At 52.8% G+C, this 19998-nt stretch overlaps 16 non-coding genes across 16 annotated transcripts; all 16 read right to left on the bottom strand.

The window, feature by feature from the left end:
* Positions 1-821: 821 nt before the first annotated feature.
* trnaf-gaa (transfer RNA phenylalanine (anticodon GAA)) lies at positions 822-894 on the bottom strand. Its single transcript has one exon. It is a non-coding gene; the product is annotated as a tRNA-Phe (tRNA).
* A 1183-nt stretch (positions 895-2077) lies between these two features.
* Positions 2078-2150, bottom strand: trnaf-aaa (transfer RNA phenylalanine (anticodon AAA)). The gene has a single exon. It is a non-coding gene; the product is annotated as a tRNA-Phe (tRNA).
* A 1183-nt stretch (positions 2151-3333) lies between these two features.
* On the bottom strand, positions 3334-3406 carry trnaf-gaa (transfer RNA phenylalanine (anticodon GAA)). Its single transcript has one exon. It is a non-coding gene; the product is annotated as a tRNA-Phe (tRNA).
* A 1183-nt stretch (positions 3407-4589) lies between these two features.
* trnaf-gaa (transfer RNA phenylalanine (anticodon GAA)) lies at positions 4590-4662 on the bottom strand. The gene has a single exon. It is a non-coding gene; the product is annotated as a tRNA-Phe (tRNA).
* A 1183-nt stretch (positions 4663-5845) lies between these two features.
* Positions 5846-5918, bottom strand: trnaf-gaa (transfer RNA phenylalanine (anticodon GAA)). The gene has a single exon. It is a non-coding gene; the product is annotated as a tRNA-Phe (tRNA).
* Positions 5919-7101: 1183 nt separating this feature from the next.
* Positions 7102-7174, bottom strand: trnaf-aaa (transfer RNA phenylalanine (anticodon AAA)). Its single transcript has one exon. It is a non-coding gene; the product is annotated as a tRNA-Phe (tRNA).
* Positions 7175-8357: 1183 nt separating this feature from the next.
* On the bottom strand, positions 8358-8430 carry trnaf-gaa (transfer RNA phenylalanine (anticodon GAA)). The gene has a single exon. It is a non-coding gene; the product is annotated as a tRNA-Phe (tRNA).
* A 1183-nt stretch (positions 8431-9613) lies between these two features.
* Positions 9614-9686, bottom strand: trnaf-gaa (transfer RNA phenylalanine (anticodon GAA)). Its single transcript has one exon. It is a non-coding gene; the product is annotated as a tRNA-Phe (tRNA).
* A 1183-nt stretch (positions 9687-10869) lies between these two features.
* On the bottom strand, positions 10870-10942 carry trnaf-aaa (transfer RNA phenylalanine (anticodon AAA)). Its single transcript has one exon. It is a non-coding gene; the product is annotated as a tRNA-Phe (tRNA).
* A 1183-nt stretch (positions 10943-12125) lies between these two features.
* trnaf-gaa (transfer RNA phenylalanine (anticodon GAA)) lies at positions 12126-12198 on the bottom strand. The gene has a single exon. It is a non-coding gene; the product is annotated as a tRNA-Phe (tRNA).
* Positions 12199-13381: 1183 nt separating this feature from the next.
* Positions 13382-13454, bottom strand: trnaf-gaa (transfer RNA phenylalanine (anticodon GAA)). The gene has a single exon. It is a non-coding gene; the product is annotated as a tRNA-Phe (tRNA).
* Positions 13455-14637: 1183 nt separating this feature from the next.
* On the bottom strand, positions 14638-14710 carry trnaf-gaa (transfer RNA phenylalanine (anticodon GAA)). The gene has a single exon. It is a non-coding gene; the product is annotated as a tRNA-Phe (tRNA).
* A 1183-nt stretch (positions 14711-15893) lies between these two features.
* Positions 15894-15966, bottom strand: trnaf-gaa (transfer RNA phenylalanine (anticodon GAA)). The gene has a single exon. It is a non-coding gene; the product is annotated as a tRNA-Phe (tRNA).
* A 1183-nt stretch (positions 15967-17149) lies between these two features.
* Positions 17150-17222, bottom strand: trnaf-gaa (transfer RNA phenylalanine (anticodon GAA)). Its single transcript has one exon. It is a non-coding gene; the product is annotated as a tRNA-Phe (tRNA).
* Positions 17223-18405: 1183 nt separating this feature from the next.
* On the bottom strand, positions 18406-18478 carry trnaf-gaa (transfer RNA phenylalanine (anticodon GAA)). Its single transcript has one exon. It is a non-coding gene; the product is annotated as a tRNA-Phe (tRNA).
* Positions 18479-19661: 1183 nt separating this feature from the next.
* Positions 19662-19734, bottom strand: trnaf-gaa (transfer RNA phenylalanine (anticodon GAA)). Its single transcript has one exon. It is a non-coding gene; the product is annotated as a tRNA-Phe (tRNA).
* Between the last annotated feature and the right edge of the window lie 264 nt (positions 19735-19998).

Below are 19998 nucleotides of genomic sequence, written 5' to 3'. Positions count from 1 at the left end.
TGCACGTGATGCCATCCGTCTGCAAACGGTCAGTATCGGTCTAAGCTGCTTTGCGAGCGAGCCGACGCACCGGAACAATTTGAACTCATCGCCTCTGCTCCGGCTTCAGTCCGTCCACTGTGAAAACCATCAGTTCTTACTCTGCAGGCTTGAGGATTCCCAAGTTCTCCGCAACCATCTCCAAAGCGGCATGTAAGTCACTGCCTGTTTACACCACCGACTCTGTTTGTGAATACTTTTCCATCGTCATTCTGCACAATCACTTCTGAAGTGACCGCTTGTGTCGAAAACAAGGAACAGTCCAAAGCGATTTCCCAAGGCGCGCCTCTGGAACGCTCAAATCAACCTAAAGTCAGGCGGCCATGCGCATGTCAGCGTCTCTCCTGCAACTTTTCCATTGCGATCAGGGATCACCGGTTTTTGCAAGCTGGAACAGCTGGCCGTCAGCAAGCTTACGAGCGAGGGAGTGTTTGATAGAGAGAGAGAGAGTGCAAAGGCCAGCATGGACGCGTCGCTGACTCAAAGAGTGTTTTGTGCGTTCGCAGATGTTGGTCAATGAAGAGTCGGAGAATTGGAATTGGTGCAGGATTGAGGGTTTGTCGATTTGATTATTTGACTGTTTTGGAATGCTCCTTACGCAGCCAATCAGAAGAAATGTGCCATGAGACTGGAAGCAAAAGGCATCGAATGGCTGCAGGAGGAGGGTGAGAGGCAATGCAAACCACCCTCGCGCCAGCAAGACCAGGTGCAGAGCTTCACCTTCATTCACTCGCCTCCGTCGCAGTTAAACGAAGGACGGAGCGCGCGAGCGACTCTGCACCTGCCGAAACCCGGGATTGAACCGGGGACCTTTAGATCTTCAGTCTAACGCTCTCCCAACTGAGCTATTTCGGCAGCTGCAGCCAGCTCGGCACGCTGCAGCACTTTGCTCGCTGCCACATTCACTTGGGATTTGCCCTGCGTTTTTGTTCCAAATCTCCTCACGACATCGACTCCTTCCGGCAAAATTTCCCAGCCTGTTTTCTCGCCGGATAGTTGGCTTCAGCCGCTGCCTCTTTATGCCGTCTATATCGACACTGTCGTTGATTCTGCACAATCATTTCTGAAGTTGACAGCTTGGCTCTGGTCGACTCGCTCGTCGAATGCACAACCAGGAACTGGTCACTCCAGTCCTCGACAAGTTCCACGTCGTGCTCCGTTCACCGTCAACATCTCTCGCCAGCTTCACCCCATCTCTCCTCTAGCTCTCGAACTGCTGCACGTGATGCCATCCGTCTGCAAACGGTCAGTATCGGTCTAAGCTGCTTTGCGAGCGAGCCGACGCACCGGAACAATTTGAACTCATCGCCTCTGCTCCGGCTTCAGTCCGTCCACTGTGAAAACCATCAGTTCTTACTCTGCAGGCTTGAGGATTCCCAAGTTCTCCGCAACCATCTCCAAAGCGGCATGTAAGTCACTGCCTGTTTACACCACCGACTCTGTTTGTGAATACTTTTCCATCGTCATTCTGCACAATCACTTCTGAAGTGACCGCTTGTGTCGAAAACAAGGAACAGTCCAAAGCGATTTCCCAAGGCGCGCCTCTGGAACGCTCAAATCAACCTAAAGTCAGGCGGCCATGCGCATGTCAGCGTCTCTCCTGCAACTTTTCCATTGCGATCAGGGATCACCGGTTTTTGCAAGCTGGAACAGCTGGCCGTCAGCAAGCTTACGAGCGAGGGAGTGTTTGATAGAGAGAGAGAGAGTGCAAAGGCCAGCATGGACGCGTCGCTGACTCAAAGAGTGTTTTGTGCGTTCGCAGATGTTGGTCAATGAAGAGTCGGAGAATTGGAATTGGTGCAGGATTGAGGGTTTGTCGATTTGATTATTTGACTGTTTTGGAATGCTCCTTACGCAGCCAATCAGAAGAAATGTGCCATGAGACTGGAAGCAAAAGGCATCGAATGGCTGCAGGAGGAGGGTGAGAGGCAATGCAAACCACCCTCGCGCCAGCAAGACCAGGTGCAGAGCTTCACCTTCATTCACTCGCCTCCGTCGCAGTTAAACGAAGGACGGAGCGCGCGAGCGACTCTGCACCTGCCGAAACCCGGGATTGAACCGGGGACCTTTAGATCTTTAGTCTAACGCTCTCCCAACTGAGCTATTTCGGCAGCTGCAGCCCGCTCGGCACGCTGCAGCACTTTGCTCGCCGCCACATTCACTTGGGATTTGCCCTGCGTTTTTGTTCCAAATCTCCTCACGACATCGACTCCTTCCGGCAAAATTTCCCAGCCTGTTTTCTCGCCGGACAGTTGGCTTCAGCCGCTGCCTCTTTATGCCGTCTATATCGACACTGTCGTTGATTCTGCACAATCATTTCTGAAGTTGACAGCTTGGCTCTGGTCGACTCGCTCGTCGAATGCACAACCAGGAACTGGTCCCTCCAGTCCTCGACAAGTTCCACGTCGTGCTCCGTTCACCGTCAACATCTCTCGCCAGCTTCACCCCATCTCTCCTCTAGCTCTCGAACTGCTGCACGTGATGCCATCCGTCTGCAAACGGTCAGTATCGGTCTAAGCTGCTTTGCGAGCGAGCCGACGCACCGGAACAATTTGAACTCATCGCCTCTGCTCCGGCTTCAGTCCGTCCACTGTGAAAACCATCAGTTCTTACTCTGCAGGCTTGAGGATTCCCAAGTTCTCCGCAACCATCTCCAAAGCGGCATGTAAGTCACTGCCTGTTTACACCACCGACTCTGTTTGTGAATACTTTTCCATCGTCATTCTGCACAATCACTTCTGAAGTGACCGCTTGTGTCGAAAACAAGGAACAGTCCAAAGCGATTTCCCAAGGCGCGCCTCTGGAACGCTCAAATCAACCTAAAGTCAGGCGGCCATGCGCATGTCAGCGTCTCTCCTGCAACTTTTCCATTGCGATCAGGGATCACCGGTTTTTGCAAGCTGGAACAGCTGGCCGTCAGCAAGCTTACGAGCGAGGGAGTGTTTGATAGAGAGAGAGAGAGTGCAAAGGCCAGCATGGACGCGTCGCTGACTCAAAGAGTGTTTTGTGCGTTCGCAGATGTTGGTCAATGAAGAGTCGGAGAATTGGAATTGGTGCAGGATTGAGGGTTTGTCGATTTGATTATTTGACTGTTTTGGAATGCTCCTTACGCAGCCAATCAGAAGAAATGTGCCATGAGACTGGAAGCAAAAGGCATCGAATGGCTGCAGGAGGAGGGTGAGAGGCAATGCAAACCACCCTCGCGCCAGCAAGACCAGGTGCAGAGCTTCACCTTCATTCACTCGCCTCCGTCGCAGTTAAACGAAGGACGGAGCGCGCGAGCGACTCTGCACCTGCCGAAACCCGGGATTGAACCGGGGACCTTTAGATCTTCAGTCTAACGCTCTCCCAACTGAGCTATTTCGGCAGCTGCAGCCAGCTCGGCACGCTGCAGCACTTTGCTCGCTGCCACATTCACTTGGGATTTGCCCTGCGTTTTTGTTCCAAATCTCCTCACGACATCGACTCCTTCCGGCAAAATTTCCCAGCCTGTTTTCTCGCCGGACAGTTGGCTTCAGCCGCTGCCTCTTTATGCCGTCTATATCGACACTGTCGTTGATTCTGCACAATCATTTCTGAAGTTGACAGCTTGGCTCTGGTCGACTCGCTCGTCGAATGCACAACCAGGAACTGGTCACTCCAGTCCTCGACAAGTTCCACGTCGTGCTCCGTTCACCGTCAACATCTCTCGCCAGCTTCACCCCATCTCTCCTCTAGCTCTCGAACTGCTGCACGTGATGCCATCCGTCTGCAAACGGTCAGTATCGGTCTAAGCTGCTTTGCGAGCGAGCCGACGCACCGGAACAATTTGAACTCATCGCCTCTGCTCCGGCTTCAGTCCGTCCACTGTGAAAACCATCAGTTCTTACTCTGCAGGCTTGAGGATTCCCAAGTTCTCCGCAACCATCTCCAAAGCGGCATGTAAGTCACTGCCTGTTTACACCACCGACTCTGTTTGTGAATACTTTTCCATCGTCATTCTGCACAATCACTTCTGAAGTGACCGCTTGTGTCGAAAACAAGGAACAGTCCAAAGCGATTTCCCAAGGCGCGCCTCTGGAACGCTCAAATCAACCTAAAGTCAGGCGGCCATGCGCATGTCAGCGTCTCTCCTGCAACTTTTCCATTGCGATCAGGGATCACCGGTTTTTGCAAGCTGGAACAGCTGGCCGTCAGCAAGCTTACGAGCGAGGGAGTGTTTGATAGAGAGAGAGAGAGTGCAAAGGCCAGCATGGACGCGTCGCTGACTCAAAGAGTGTTTTGTGCGTTCGCAGATGTTGGTCAATGAAGAGTCGGAGAATTGGAATTGGTGCAGGATTGAGGGTTTGTCGATTTGATTATTTGACTGTTTTGGAATGCTCCTTACGCAGCCAATCAGAAGAAATGTGCCATGAGACTGGAAGCAAAAGGCATCGAATGGCTGCAGGAGGAGGGTGAGAGGCAATGCAAACCACCCTCGCGCCAGCAAGACCAGGTGCAGAGCTTCACCTTCATTCACTCGCCTCCGTCGCAGTTAAACGAAGGACGGAGCGCGCGAGCGACTCTGCACCTGCCGAAACCCGGGATTGAACCGGGGACCTTTAGATCTTCAGTCTAACGCTCTCCCAACTGAGCTATTTCGGCAGCTGCAGCCAGCTCGGCACGCTGCAGCACTTTGCTCGCTGCCACATTCACTTGGGATTTGCCCTGCGTTTTTGTTCCAAATCTCCTCACGACATCGACTCCTTCCGGCAAAATTTCCCAGCCTGTTTTCTCGCCGGACAGTTGGCTTCAGCCGCTGCCTCTTTATGCCGTCTATATCGACACTGTCGTTGATTCTGCACAATCATTTCTGAAGTTGACAGCTTGGCTCTGGTCGACTCGCTCGTCGAATGCACAACCAGGAACTGGTCCCTCCAGTCCTCGACAAGTTCCACGTCGTGCTCCGTTCACCGTCAACATCTCTCGCCAGCTTCACCCCATCTCTCCTCTAGCTCTCGAACTGCTGCACGTGATGCCATCCGTCTGCAAACGGTCAGTATCGGTCTAAGCTGCTTTGCGAGCGAGCCGACGCACCGGAACAATTTGAACTCATCGCCTCTGCTCCGGCTTCAGTCCGTCCACTGTGAAAACCATCAGTTCTTACTCTGCAGGCTTGAGGATTCCCAAGTTCTCCGCAACCATCTCCAAAGCGGCATGTAAGTCACTGCCTGTTTACACCACCGACTCTGTTTGTGAATACTTTTCCATCGTCATTCTGCACAATCACTTCTGAAGTGACCGCTTGTGTCGAAAACAAGGAACAGTCCAAAGCGATTTCCCAAGGCGCGCCTCTGGAACGCTCAAATCAACCTAAAGTCAGGCGGCCATGCGCATGTCAGCGTCTCTCCTGCAACTTTTCCATTGCGATCAGGGATCACCGGTTTTTGCAAGCTGGAACAGCTGGCCGTCAGCAAGCTTACGAGCGAGGGAGTGTTTGATAGAGAGAGAGAGAGTGCAAAGGCCAGCATGGACGCGTCGCTGACTCAAAGAGTGTTTTGTGCGTTCGCAGATGTTGGTCAATGAAGAGTCGGAGAATTGGAATTGGTGCAGGATTGAGGGTTTGTCGATTTGATTATTTGACTGTTTTGGAATGCTCCTTACGCAGCCAATCAGAAGAAATGTGCCATGAGACTGGAAGCAAAAGGCATCGAATGGCTGCAGGAGGAGGGTGAGTGGCAATGCAAACCACCCTCGCGCCAGCAAGACCAGGTGCAGAGCTTCACCTTCATTCACTCGCCTCCGTCGCAGTTAAACGAAGGACGGAGCGCGCGAGCGACTCTGCACCTGCCGAAACCCGGGATTGAACCGGGGACCTTTAGATCTTCAGTCTAACGCTCTCCCAACTGAGCTATTTCGGCAGCTGCAGCCAGCTCGGCACGCTGCAGCACTTTGCTCGCTGCCACATTCACTTGGGATTTGCCCTGCGTTTTTGTTCCAAATCTCCTCACGACATCGACTCCTTCCGGCAAAATTTCCCAGCCTGTTTTCTCGCCGGATAGTTGGCTTCAGCCGCTGCCTCTTTATGCCGTCTATATCGACACTGTCGTTGATTCTGCACAATCATTTCTGAAGTTGACAGCTTGGCTCTGGTCGACTCGCTCGTCGAATGCACAACCAGGAACTGGTCACTCCAGTCCTCGACAAGTTCCACGTCGTGCTCCGTTCACCGTCAACATCTCTCGCCAGCTTCACCCCATCTCTCCTCTAGCTCTCGAACTGCTGCACGTGATGCCATCCGTCTGCAAACGGTCAGTATCGGTCTAAGCTGCTTTGCGAGCGAGCCGACGCACCGGAACAATTTGAACTCATCGCCTCTGCTCCGGCTTCAGTCCGTCCACTGTGAAAACCATCAGTTCTTACTCTGCAGGCTTGAGGATTCCCAAGTTCTCCGCAACCATCTCCAAAGCGGCATGTAAGTCACTGCCTGTTTACACCACCGACTCTGTTTGTGAATACTTTTCCATCGTCATTCTGCACAATCACTTCTGAAGTGACCGCTTGTGTCGAAAACAAGGAACAGTCCAAAGCGATTTCCCAAGGCGCGCCTCTGGAACGCTCAAATCAACCTAAAGTCAGGCGGCCATGCGCATGTCAGCGTCTCTCCTGCAACTTTTCCATTGCGATCAGGGATCACCGGTTTTTGCAAGCTGGAACAGCTGGCCGTCAGCAAGCTTACGAGCGAGGGAGTGTTTGATAGAGAGAGAGAGAGTGCAAAGGCCAGCATGGACGCGTCGCTGACTCAAAGAGTGTTTTGTGCGTTCGCAGATGTTGGTCAATGAAGAGTCGGAGAATTGGAATTGGTGCAGGATTGAGGGTTTGTCGATTTGATTATTTGACTGTTTTGGAATGCTCCTTACGCAGCCAATCAGAAGAAATGTGCCATGAGACTGGAAGCAAAAGGCATCGAATGGCTGCAGGAGGAGGGTGAGAGGCAATGCAAACCACCCTCGCGCCAGCAAGACCAGGTGCAGAGCTTCACCTTCATTCACTCGCCTCCGTCGCAGTTAAACGAAGGACGGAGCGCGCGAGCGACTCTGCACCTGCCGAAACCCGGGATTGAACCGGGGACCTTTAGATCTTTAGTCTAACGCTCTCCCAACTGAGCTATTTCGGCAGCTGCAGCCCGCTCGGCACGCTGCAGCACTTTGCTCGCCGCCACATTCACTTGGGATTTGCCCTGCGTTTTTGTTCCAAATCTCCTCACGACATCGACTCCTTCCGGCAAAATTTCCCAGCCTGTTTTCTCGCCGGACAGTTGGCTTCAGCCGCTGCCTCTTTATGCCGTCTATATCGACACTGTCGTTGATTCTGCACAATCATTTCTGAAGTTGACAGCTTGGCTCTGGTCGACTCGCTCGTCGAATGCACAACCAGGAACTGGTCCCTCCAGTCCTCGACAAGTTCCACGTCGTGCTCCGTTCACCGTCAACATCTCTCGCCAGCTTCACCCCATCTCTCCTCTAGCTCTCGAACTGCTGCACGTGATGCCATCCGTCTGCAAACGGTCAGTATCGGTCTAAGCTGCTTTGCGAGCGAGCCGACGCACCGGAACAATTTGAACTCATCGCCTCTGCTCCGGCTTCAGTCCGTCCACTGTGAAAACCATCAGTTCTTACTCTGCAGGCTTGAGGATTCCCAAGTTCTCCGCAACCATCTCCAAAGCGGCATGTAAGTCACTGCCTGTTTACACCACCGACTCTGTTTGTGAATACTTTTCCATCGTCATTCTGCACAATCACTTCTGAAGTGACCGCTTGTGTCGAAAACAAGGAACAGTCCAAAGCGATTTCCCAAGGCGCGCCTCTGGAACGCTCAAATCAACCTAAAGTCAGGCGGCCATGCGCATGTCAGCGTCTCTCCTGCAACTTTTCCATTGCGATCAGGGATCACCGGTTTTTGCAAGCTGGAACAGCTGGCCGTCAGCAAGCTTACGAGCGAGGGAGTGTTTGATAGAGAGAGAGAGAGTGCAAAGGCCAGCATGGACGCGTCGCTGACTCAAAGAGTGTTTTGTGCGTTCGCAGATGTTGGTCAATGAAGAGTCGGAGAATTGGAATTGGTGCAGGATTGAGGGTTTGTCGATTTGATTATTTGACTGTTTTGGAATGCTCCTTACGCAGCCAATCAGAAGAAATGTGCCATGAGACTGGAAGCAAAAGGCATCGAATGGCTGCAGGAGGAGGGTGAGAGGCAATGCAAACCACCCTCGCGCCAGCAAGACCAGGTGCAGAGCTTCACCTTCATTCACTCGCCTCCGTCGCAGTTAAACGAAGGACGGAGCGCGCGAGCGACTCTGCACCTGCCGAAACCCGGGATTGAACCGGGGACCTTTAGATCTTCAGTCTAACGCTCTCCCAACTGAGCTATTTCGGCAGCTGCAGCCAGCTCGGCACGCTGCAGCACTTTGCTCGCTGCCACATTCACTTGGGATTTGCCCTGCGTTTTTGTTCCAAATCTCCTCACGACATCGACTCCTTCCGGCAAAATTTCCCAGCCTGTTTTCTCGCCGGACAGTTGGCTTCAGCCGCTGCCTCTTTATGCCGTCTATATCGACACTGTCGTTGATTCTGCACAATCATTTCTGAAGTTGACAGCTTGGCTCTGGTCGACTCGCTCGTCGAATGCACAACCAGGAACTGGTCACTCCAGTCCTCGACAAGTTCCACGTCGTGCTCCGTTCACCGTCAACATCTCTCGCCAGCTTCACCCCATCTCTCCTCTAGCTCTCGAACTGCTGCACGTGATGCCATCCGTCTGCAAACGGTCAGTATCGGTCTAAGCTGCTTTGCGAGCGAGCCGACGCACCGGAACAATTTGAACTCATCGCCTCTGCTCCGGCTTCAGTCCGTCCACTGTGAAAACCATCAGTTCTTACTCTGCAGGCTTGAGGATTCCCAAGTTCTCCGCAACCATCTCCAAAGCGGCATGTAAGTCACTGCCTGTTTACACCACCGACTCTGTTTGTGAATACTTTTCCATCGTCATTCTGCACAATCACTTCTGAAGTGACCGCTTGTGTCGAAAACAAGGAACAGTCCAAAGCGATTTCCCAAGGCGCGCCTCTGGAACGCTCAAATCAACCTAAAGTCAGGCGGCCATGCGCATGTCAGCGTCTCTCCTGCAACTTTTCCATTGCGATCAGGGATCACCGGTTTTTGCAAGCTGGAACAGCTGGCCGTCAGCAAGCTTACGAGCGAGGGAGTGTTTGATAGAGAGAGAGAGAGTGCAAAGGCCAGCATGGACGCGTCGCTGACTCAAAGAGTGTTTTGTGCGTTCGCAGATGTTGGTCAATGAAGAGTCGGAGAATTGGAATTGGTGCAGGATTGAGGGTTTGTCGATTTGATTATTTGACTGTTTTGGAATGCTCCTTACGCAGCCAATCAGAAGAAATGTGCCATGAGACTGGAAGCAAAAGGCATCGAATGGCTGCAGGAGGAGGGTGAGAGGCAATGCAAACCACCCTCGCGCCAGCAAGACCAGGTGCAGAGCTTCACCTTCATTCACTCGCCTCCGTCGCAGTTAAACGAAGGACGGAGCGCGCGAGCGACTCTGCACCTGCCGAAACCCGGGATTGAACCGGGGACCTTTAGATCTTCAGTCTAACGCTCTCCCAACTGAGCTATTTCGGCAGCTGCAGCCAGCTCGGCACGCTGCAGCACTTTGCTCGCTGCCACATTCACTTGGGATTTGCCCTGCGTTTTTGTTCCAAATCTCCTCACGACATCGACTCCTTCCGGCAAAATTTCCCAGCCTGTTTTCTCGCCGGACAGTTGGCTTCAGCCGCTGCCTCTTTATGCCGTCTATATCGACACTGTCGTTGATTCTGCACAATCATTTCTGAAGTTGACAGCTTGGCTCTGGTCGACTCGCTCGTCGAATGCACAACCAGGAACTGGTCCCTCCAGTCCTCGACAAGTTCCACGTCGTGCTCCGTTCACCGTCAACATCTCTCGCCAGCTTCACCCCATCTCTCCTCTAGCTCTCGAACTGCTGCACGTGATGCCATCCGTCTGCAAACGGTCAGTATCGGTCTAAGCTGCTTTGCGAGCGAGCCGACGCACCGGAACAATTTGAACTCATCGCCTCTGCTCCGGCTTCAGTCCGTCCACTGTGAAAACCATCAGTTCTTACTCTGCAGGCTTGAGGATTCCCAAGTTCTCCGCAACCATCTCCAAAGCGGCATGTAAGTCACTGCCTGTTTACACCACCGACTCTGTTTGTGAATACTTTTCCATCGTCATTCTGCACAATCACTTCTGAAGTGACCGCTTGTGTCGAAAACAAGGAACAGTCCAAAGCGATTTCCCAAGGCGCGCCTCTGGAACGCTCAAATCAACCTAAAGTCAGGCGGCCATGCGCATGTCAGCGTCTCTCCTGCAACTTTTCCATTGCGATCAGGGATCACCGGTTTTTGCAAGCTGGAACAGCTGGCCGTCAGCAAGCTTACGAGCGAGGGAGTGTTTGATAGAGAGAGAGAGAGTGCAAAGGCCAGCATGGACGCGTCGCTGACTCAAAGAGTGTTTTGTGCGTTCGCAGATGTTGGTCAATGAAGAGTCGGAGAATTGGAATTGGTGCAGGATTGAGGGTTTGTCGATTTGATTATTTGACTGTTTTGGAATGCTCCTTACGCAGCCAATCAGAAGAAATGTGCCATGAGACTGGAAGCAAAAGGCATCGAATGGCTGCAGGAGGAGGGTGAGAGGCAATGCAAACCACCCTCGCGCCAGCAAGACCAGGTGCAGAGCTTCACCTTCATTCACTCGCCTCCGTCGCAGTTAAACGAAGGACGGAGCGCGCGAGCGACTCTGCACCTGCCGAAACCCGGGATTGAACCGGGGACCTTTAGATCTTTAGTCTAACGCTCTCCCAACTGAGCTATTTCGGCAGCTGCAGCCCGCTCGGCACGCTGCAGCACTTTGCTCGCCGCCACATTCACTTGGGATTTGCCCTGCGTTTTTGTTCCAAATCTCCTCACGACATCGACTCCTTCCGGCAAAATTTCCCAGCCTGTTTTCTCGCCGGACAGTTGGCTTCAGCCGCTGCCTCTTTATGCCGTCTATATCGACACTGTCGTTGATTCTGCACAATCATTTCTGAAGTTGACAGCTTGGCTCTGGTCGACTCGCTCGTCGAATGCACAACCAGGAACTGGTCCCTCCAGTCCTCGACAAGTTCCACGTCGTGCTCCGTTCACCGTCAACATCTCTCGCCAGCTTCACCCCATCTCTCCTCTAGCTCTCGAACTGCTGCACGTGATGCCATCCGTCTGCAAACGGTCAGTATCGGTCTAAGCTGCTTTGCGAGCGAGCCGACGCACCGGAACAATTTGAACTCATCGCCTCTGCTCCGGCTTCAGTCCGTCCACTGTGAAAACCATCAGTTCTTACTCTGCAGGCTTGAGGATTCCCAAGTTCTCCGCAACCATCTCCAAAGCGGCATGTAAGTCACTGCCTGTTTACACCACCGACTCTGTTTGTGAATACTTTTCCATCGTCATTCTGCACAATCACTTCTGAAGTGACCGCTTGTGTCGAAAACAAGGAACAGTCCAAAGCGATTTCCCAAGGCGCGCCTCTGGAACGCTCAAATCAACCTAAAGTCAGGCGGCCATGCGCATGTCAGCGTCTCTCCTGCAACTTTTCCATTGCGATCAGGGATCACCGGTTTTTGCAAGCTGGAACAGCTGGCCGTCAGCAAGCTTACGAGCGAGGGAGTGTTTGATAGAGAGAGAGAGAGTGCAAAGGCCAGCATGGACGCGTCGCTGACTCAAAGAGTGTTTTGTGCGTTCGCAGATGTTGGTCAATGAAGAGTCGGAGAATTGGAATTGGTGCAGGATTGAGGGTTTGTCGATTTGATTATTTGACTGTTTTGGAATGCTCCTTACGCAGCCAATCAGAAGAAATGTGCCATGAGACTGGAAGCAAAAGGCATCGAATGGCTGCAGGAGGAGGGTGAGAGGCAATGCAAACCACCCTCGCGCCAGCAAGACCAGGTGCAGAGCTTCACCTTCATTCACTCGCCTCCGTCGCAGTTAAACGAAGGACGGAGCGCGCGAGCGACTCTGCACCTGCCGAAACCCGGGATTGAACCGGGGACCTTTAGATCTTCAGTCTAACGCTCTCCCAACTGAGCTATTTCGGCAGCTGCAGCCAGCTCGGCACGCTGCAGCACTTTGCTCGCTGCCACATTCACTTGGGATTTGCCCTGCGTTTTTGTTCCAAATCTCCTCACGACATCGACTCCTTCCGGCAAAATTTCCCAGCCTGTTTTCTCGCCGGACAGTTGGCTTCAGCCGCTGCCTCTTTATGCCGTCTATATCGACACTGTCGTTGATTCTGCACAATCATTTCTGAAGTTGACAGCTTGGCTCTGGTCGACTCGCTCGTCGAATGCACAACCAGGAACTGGTCACTCCAGTCCTCGACAAGTTCCACGTCGTGCTCCGTTCACCGTCAACATCTCTCGCCAGCTTCACCCCATCTCTCCTCTAGCTCTCGAACTGCTGCACGTGATGCCATCCGTCTGCAAACGGTCAGTATCGGTCTAAGCTGCTTTGCGAGCGAGCCGACGCACCGGAACAATTTGAACTCATCGCCTCTGCTCCGGCTTCAGTCCGTCCACTGTGAAAACCATCAGTTCTTACTCTGCAGGCTTGAGGATTCCCAAGTTCTCCGCAACCATCTCCAAAGCGGCATGTAAGTCACTGCCTGTTTACACCACCGACTCTGTTTGTGAATACTTTTCCATCGTCATTCTGCACAATCACTTCTGAAGTGACCGCTTGTGTCGAAAACAAGGAACAGTCCAAAGCGATTTCCCAAGGCGCGCCTCTGGAACGCTCAAATCAACCTAAAGTCAGGCGGCCATGCGCATGTCAGCGTCTCTCCTGCAACTTTTCCATTGCGATCAGGGATCACCGGTTTTTGCAAGCTGGAACAGCTGGCCGTCAGCAAGCTTACGAGCGAGGGAGTGTTTGATAGAGAGAGAGAGAGTGCAAAGGCCAGCATGGACGCGTCGCTGACTCAAAGAGTGTTTTGTGCGTTCGCAGATGTTGGTCAATGAAGAGTCGGAGAATTGGAATTGGTGCAGGATTGAGGGTTTGTCGATTTGATTATTTGACTGTTTTGGAATGCTCCTTACGCAGCCAATCAGAAGAAATGTGCCATGAGACTGGAAGCAAAAGGCATCGAATGGCTGCAGGAGGAGGGTGAGAGGCAATGCAAACCACCCTCGCGCCAGCAAGACCAGGTGCAGAGCTTCACCTTCATTCACTCGCCTCCGTCGCAGTTAAACGAAGGACGGAGCGCGCGAGCGACTCTGCACCTGCCGAAACCCGGGATTGAACCGGGGACCTTTAGATCTTCAGTCTAACGCTCTCCCAACTGAGCTATTTCGGCAGCTGCAGCCAGCTCGGCACGCTGCAGCACTTTGCTCGCTGCCACATTCACTTGGGATTTGCCCTGCGTTTTTGTTCCAAATCTCCTCACGACATCGACTCCTTCCGGCAAAATTTCCCAGCCTGTTTTCTCGCCGGACAGTTGGCTTCAGCCGCTGCCTCTTTATGCCGTCTATATCGACACTGTCGTTGATTCTGCACAATCATTTCTGAAGTTGACAGCTTGGCTCTGGTCGACTCGCTCGTCGAATGCACAACCAGGAACTGGTCCCTCCAGTCCTCGACAAGTTCCACGTCGTGCTCCGTTCACCGTCAACATCTCTCGCCAGCTTCACCCCATCTCTCCTCTAGCTCTCGAACTGCTGCACGTGATGCCATCCGTCTGCAAACGGTCAGTATCGGTCTAAGCTGCTTTGCGAGCGAGCCGACGCACCGGAACAATTTGAACTCATCGCCTCTGCTCCGGCTTCAGTCCGTCCACTGTGAAAACCATCAGTTCTTACTCTGCAGGCTTGAGGATTCCCAAGTTCTCCGCAACCATCTCCAAAGCGGCATGTAAGTCACTGCCTGTTTACACCACCGACTCTGTTTGTGAATACTTTTCCATCGTCATTCTGCACAATCACTTCTGAAGTGACCGCTTGTGTCGAAAACAAGGAACAGTCCAAAGCGATTTCCCAAGGCGCGCCTCTGGAACGCTCAAATCAACCTAAAGTCAGGCGGCCATGCGCATGTCAGCGTCTCTCCTGCAACTTTTCCATTGCGATCAGGGATCACCGGTTTTTGCAAGCTGGAACAGCTGGCCGTCAGCAAGCTTACGAGCGAGGGAGTGTTTGATAGAGAGAGAGAGAGTGCAAAGGCCAGCATGGACGCGTCGCTGACTCAAAGAGTGTTTTGTGCGTTCGCAGATGTTGGTCAATGAAGAGTCGGAGAATTGGAATTGGTGCAGGATTGAGGGTTTGTCGATTTGATTATTTGACTGTTTTGGAATGCTCCTTACGCAGCCAATCAGAAGAAATGTGCCATGAGACTGGAAGCAAAAGGCATCGAATGGCTGCAGGAGGAGGGTGAGAGGCAATGCAAACCACCCTCGCGCCAGCAAGACCAGGTGCAGAGCTTCACCTTCATTCACTCGCCTCCGTCGCAGTTAAACGAAGGACGGAGCGCGCGAGCGACTCTGCACCTGCCAAAACCCGGGATTGAACCGGGGACCTTTAGATCTTCAGTCTAACGCTCTCCCAACTGAGCTATTTCGGCAGCTGCAGCCAGCTCGGCACGCTGCAGCACTTTGCTCGCTGCCACATTCACTTGGGATTTGCCCTGCGTTTTTGTTCCAAATCTCCTCACGACATCGACTCCTTCCGGCAAAATTTCCCAGCCTGTTTTCTCGCCGGATAGTTGGCTTCAGCCGCTGCCTCTTTATGCCGTCTATATCGACACTGTCGTTGATTCTGCACAATCATTTCTGAAGTTGACAGCTTGGCTCTGGTCGACTCGCTCGTCGAATGCACAACCAGGAACTGGTCACTCCAGTCCTCGACAAGTTCCACGTCGTGCTCCGTTCACCGTCAACATCTCTCGCCAGCTTCACCCCATCTCTCCTCTAGCTCTCGAACTGCTGCACGTGATGCCATCCGTCTGCAAACGGTCAGTATCGGTCTAAGCTGCTTTGCGAGCGAGCCGACGCACCGGAACAATTTGAACTCATCGCCTCTGCTCCGGCTTCAGTCCGTCCACTGTGAAAACCATCAGTTCTTACTCTGCAGGCTTGAGGATTCCCAAGTTCTCCGCAACCATCTCCAAAGCGGCATGTAAGTCACTGCCTGTTTACACCACCGACTCTGTTTGTGAATACTTTTCCATCGTCATTCTGCACAATCACTTCTGAAGTGACCGCTTGTGTCGAAAACAAGGAACAGTCCAAAGCGATTTCCCAAGGCGCGCCTCTGGAACGCTCAAATCAACCTAAAGTCAGGCGGCCATGCGCATGTCAGCGTCTCTCCTGCAACTTTTCCATTGCGATCAGGGATCACCGGTTTTTGCAAGCTGGAACAGCTGGCCGTCAGCAAGCTTACGAGCGAGGGAGTGTTTGATAGAGAGAGAGAGAGTGCAAAGGCCAGCATGGACGCGTCGCTGACTCAAAGAGTGTTTTGTGCGTTCGCAGATGTTGGTCAATGAAGAGTCGGAGAATTGGAATTGGTGCAGGATTGAGGGTTTGTCGATTTGATTATTTGACTGTTTTGGAATGCTCCTTACGCAGCCAATCAGAAGAAATGTGCCATGAGACTGGAAGCAAAAGGCATCGAATGGCTGCAGGAGGAGGGTGAGAGGCAATGCAAACCACCCTCGCGCCAGCAAGACCAGGTGCAGAGCTTCACCTTCATTCACTCGCCTCCGTCGCAGTTAAACGAAGGACGGAGCGCGCGAGCGACTCTGCACCTGCCGAAACCCGGGATTGAACCGGGGACCTTTAGATCTTCAGTCTAACGCTCTCCCAACTGAGCTATTTCGGCAGCTGCAGCCCGCTCGGCACGCTGCAGCACTTTGCTCGCCGCCACATTCACTTGGGATTTGCCCTGCGTTTTTGTTCCAAATCTCCTCACGACATCGACTCCTTCCGGCAAAATTTCCCAGCCTGTTTTCTCGCCGGACAGTTGGCTTCAGCCGCTGCCTCTTTATGCCGTCTATATCGACACTGTCGTTGATTCTGCACAATCATTTCTGAAGTTGACAGCTTGGCTCTGGTCGACTCGCTCGTCGAATGCACAACCAGGAACTGGTCCCTCCAGTCCTCGACAAGTTCCACGTCGTGCTCCGTTCACCGTCAACATCTCTCGCCAGCTTCACCCCATCTCTCCTCTAGCTCTCGAACTGCTGCACGTGATGCCATCCGTCTGCAAACGGTCAGTATCGGTCTAAGCTGCTTTGCGAGCGAGCCGACGCACCGGAACAATTTGAACTCATCGCCTCTGCTCCGGCTTCAGTCCGTCCACTGTGAAAACCATCAGTTCTTACTCTGCAGGCTTGAGGATTCCCAAGTTCTCCGCAACCATCTCCAAAGCGGCATGTAAGTCACTGCCTGTTTACACCACCGACTCTGTTTGTGAATACTTTTCCATCGTCATTCTGCACAATCACTTCTGAAGTGACAGCTTGTGTCGAAAACAAGGAACAGTCCAAAGCGATTTCCCAAGGCGCGCCTCTGGAACGCTCAAATCAACCTAAAGTCAGGCGGCCATGCGCATGTCAGCGTCTCTCCTGCAACTTTTCCATTGCGATCAGGGATCACCGGTTTTTGCAAGCTGGAACAGCTGGCCGTCAGCAAGCTTACGAGCGAGGGAGTGTTTGATAGAGAGAGAGAGAGTGCAAAGGCCAGCATGGACGCGTCGCTGACTCAAAGAGTGTTTTGTGCGTTCGCAGATGTTGGTCAATGAAGAGTCGGAGAATTGGAATTGGTGCAGGATTGAGGGTTTGTCGATTTGATTATTTGACTGTTTTGGAATGCTCCTTACGCAGCCAATCAGAAGAAATGTGCCATGAGACTGGAAGCAAAAGGCATCGAATGGCTGCAGGAGGAGGGTGAGAGGCAATGCAAACCACCCTCGCGCCAGCAAGACCAGGTGCAGAGCTTCACCTTCATTCACTCGCCTCCGTCGCAGTTAAACGAAGGACGGAGCGCGCGAGCGACTCTGCACCTGCCGAAACCCGGGATTGAACCGGGGACCTTTAGATCTTCAGTCTAACGCTCTCCCAACTGAGCTATTTCGGCAGCAGCAGCCAGCTCGGCACGCTGCAGCACTTTGCTCGCTGCCACATTCACTTGGGATTTGCCCTGCGTTTTTGTTCCAAATCTCCTCACGACATCGACTCCTTCCGGCAAAATTTCCCAGCCTGTTTTCTCGCCGGACAGTTGGCTTCAGCCGCTGCCTCTTTATGCCGTCTATATCGACACTGTCGTTGATTCTGCACAATCATTTCTGAAGTTGACAGCTTGGCTCTGGTCGACTCGCTCGTCGAATGCACAACCAGGAACTGGTCCCTCCAGTCCTCGACAAGTTCCACGTCGTGCTCCGTTCACCGTCAACATCTCTCGCCAGCTTCACCCCATCTCTCCTCTAGCTCTCGAACTGCTGCACGTGATGCCATCCGTCTGCAAACGGTCAGTATCGGTCTAAGCTGCTTTGCGAGCGAGCCGACGCACCGGAACAATTTGAACTCATCGCCTCTGCTCCGGCTTCAGTCCGTCCACTGTGAAAACCATCAGTTCTTACTCTGCAGGCTTGAGGATTCCCAAGTTCTCCGCAACCATCTCCAAAGCGGCATGTAAGTCACTGCCTGTTTACACCACCGACTCTGTTTGTGAATACTTTTCCATCGTCATTCTGCACAATCACTTCTGAAGTGACCGCTTGTGTCGAAAACAAGGAACAGTCCAAAGCGATTTCCCAAGGCGCGCCTCTGGAACGCTCAAATCAACCTAAAGTCAGGCGGCCATGCGCATGTCAGCGTCTCTCCTGCAACTTTTCCATTGCGATCAGGGATCACCGGTTTTTGCAAGCTGGAACAGCTGGCCGTCAGCAAGCTTACGAGCGAGGGAGTGTTTGATAGAGAGAGAGAGAGTGCAAAGGCCAGCATGGACGCGTCGCTGACTCAAAGAGTGTTTTGTGCGTTCGCAGATGTTGGTCAATGAAGAGTCGGAGAATTGGAATTGGTGCAGGATTGAGGGTTTGTCGATTTGATTATTTGACTGTTTTGGAATGCTCCTTACGCAGCCAATCAGAAGAAATGTGCCATGAGACTGGAAGCAAAAGGCATCGAATGGCTGCAGGAGGAGGGTGAGAGGCAATGCAAACCACCCTCGCGCCAGCAAGACCAGGTGCAGAGCTTCACCTTCATTCACTCGCCTCCGTCGCAGTTAAACGAAGGACGGAGCGCGCGAGCGACTCTGCACCTGCCGAAACCCGGGATTGAACCGGGGACCTTTAGATCTTCAGTCTAACGCTCTCCCAACTGAGCTATTTCGGCAGCTGCAGCCCGCTCGGCACGCTGCAGCACTTTGCTCGCCGCCACATTCACTTGGGATTTGCCCTGCGTTTTTGTTCCAAATCTCCTCACGACATCGACTCCTTCCGGCAAAATTTCCCAGCCTGTTTTCTCGCCGGACAGTTGGCTTCAGCCGCTGCCTCTTTATGCCGTCTATATCGACACTGTCGTTGATTCTGCACAATCATTTCTGAAGTTGACAGCTTGGCTCTGGTCGACTCGCTCGTCGAATGCACAACCAGGAACTGGTCCCTCCAGTCCTCGACAAGTTCCACGTCGTGCTCCGTTCACCGTCAACATCTCTCGCCAGCTTCACCCCATCTCTCCTCTAGCTCTCGAACTGCTGCACGTGATGCCATCCGTCTGCAAACGGTCAGTATCGGTCTAAGCTGCTTTGCGAGCGAGCCGACGCACCGGAACAATTTGAACTCATCGCCTCTGCTCCGGCTTCAGTCCGTCCACTGTGAAAACCATCAGTTCTTACTCTGCAGGCTTGAGGATTCCCAAGTTCTCCGCAACCATCTCCAAAGCGGCATGTAAGTCACTGCCTGTTTACACCACCGACTCTGTTTGTGAATACTTTTCCATCGTCATTCTGCACAATCACTTCTGAAGTGACCGCTTGTGTCGAAAACAAGGAACAGTCCAAAGCGATTTCCCAAGGCGCGCCTCTGGAACGCTCAAATCAACCTAAAGTCAGGCGGCCATGCGCATGTCAGCGTCTCTCCTGCAACTTTTCCATTGCGATCAGGGATCACCGGTTTTTGCAAGCTGGAACAGCTGGCCGTCAGCAAGCTTACGAGCGAGGGAGTGTTTGATAGAGAGAGAGAGAGTGCAAAGGCCAGCATGGACGCGTCGCTGACTCAAAGAGTGTTTTGTGCGTTCGCAGATGTTGGTCAATGAAGAGTCGGAGAATTGGAATTGGTGCAGGATTGAGGGTTTGTCGATTTGATTATTTGACTGTTTTGGAATGCTCCTTACGCAGCCAATCAGAAGAAATGTGCCATGAGACTGGAAGCAAAAGGCATCGAATGGCTGCAGGAGGAGGGTGAGAGGCAATGCAAACCACCCTCGCGCCAGCAAGACCAGGTGCAGAGCTTCACCTTCATTCACTCGCCTCCGTCGCAGTTAAACGAAGGACGGAGCGCGCGAGCGACTCTGCACCTGCCGAAACCCGGGATTGAACCGGGGACCTTTAGATCTTCAGTCTAACGCTCTCCCAACTGAGCTATTTCGGCAGCAGCAGCCAGCTCGGCACGCTGCAGCACTTTGCTCGCTGCCACATTCACTTGGGATTTGCCCTGCGTTTTTGTTCCAAATCTCCTCACGACATCGACTCCTTCCGGCAAAATTTCCCAGCCTGTTTTCTCGCCGGACAGTTGGCTTCAGCCGCTGCCTCTTTATGCCGTCTATATCGACACTGTCGTTGATTCTGCACAATCATTTCTGAAGTTGACAGCTTGGCTCTGGTCGACTCGCTCGTCGAATGCACAACCAGGAAC

Source organism: Chiloscyllium punctatum, chromosome 12 (genome assembly GCF_047496795.1).
Source record: "Chiloscyllium punctatum isolate Juve2018m chromosome 12, sChiPun1.3, whole genome shotgun sequence".
In the NCBI taxonomy this organism is placed as follows: domain Eukaryota; kingdom Metazoa; phylum Chordata; class Chondrichthyes; order Orectolobiformes; family Hemiscylliidae; genus Chiloscyllium; species Chiloscyllium punctatum.
Note: the sequence above shows the minus strand (reverse complement) of the source record. Positions and strands in the feature narration are given on the sequence as shown.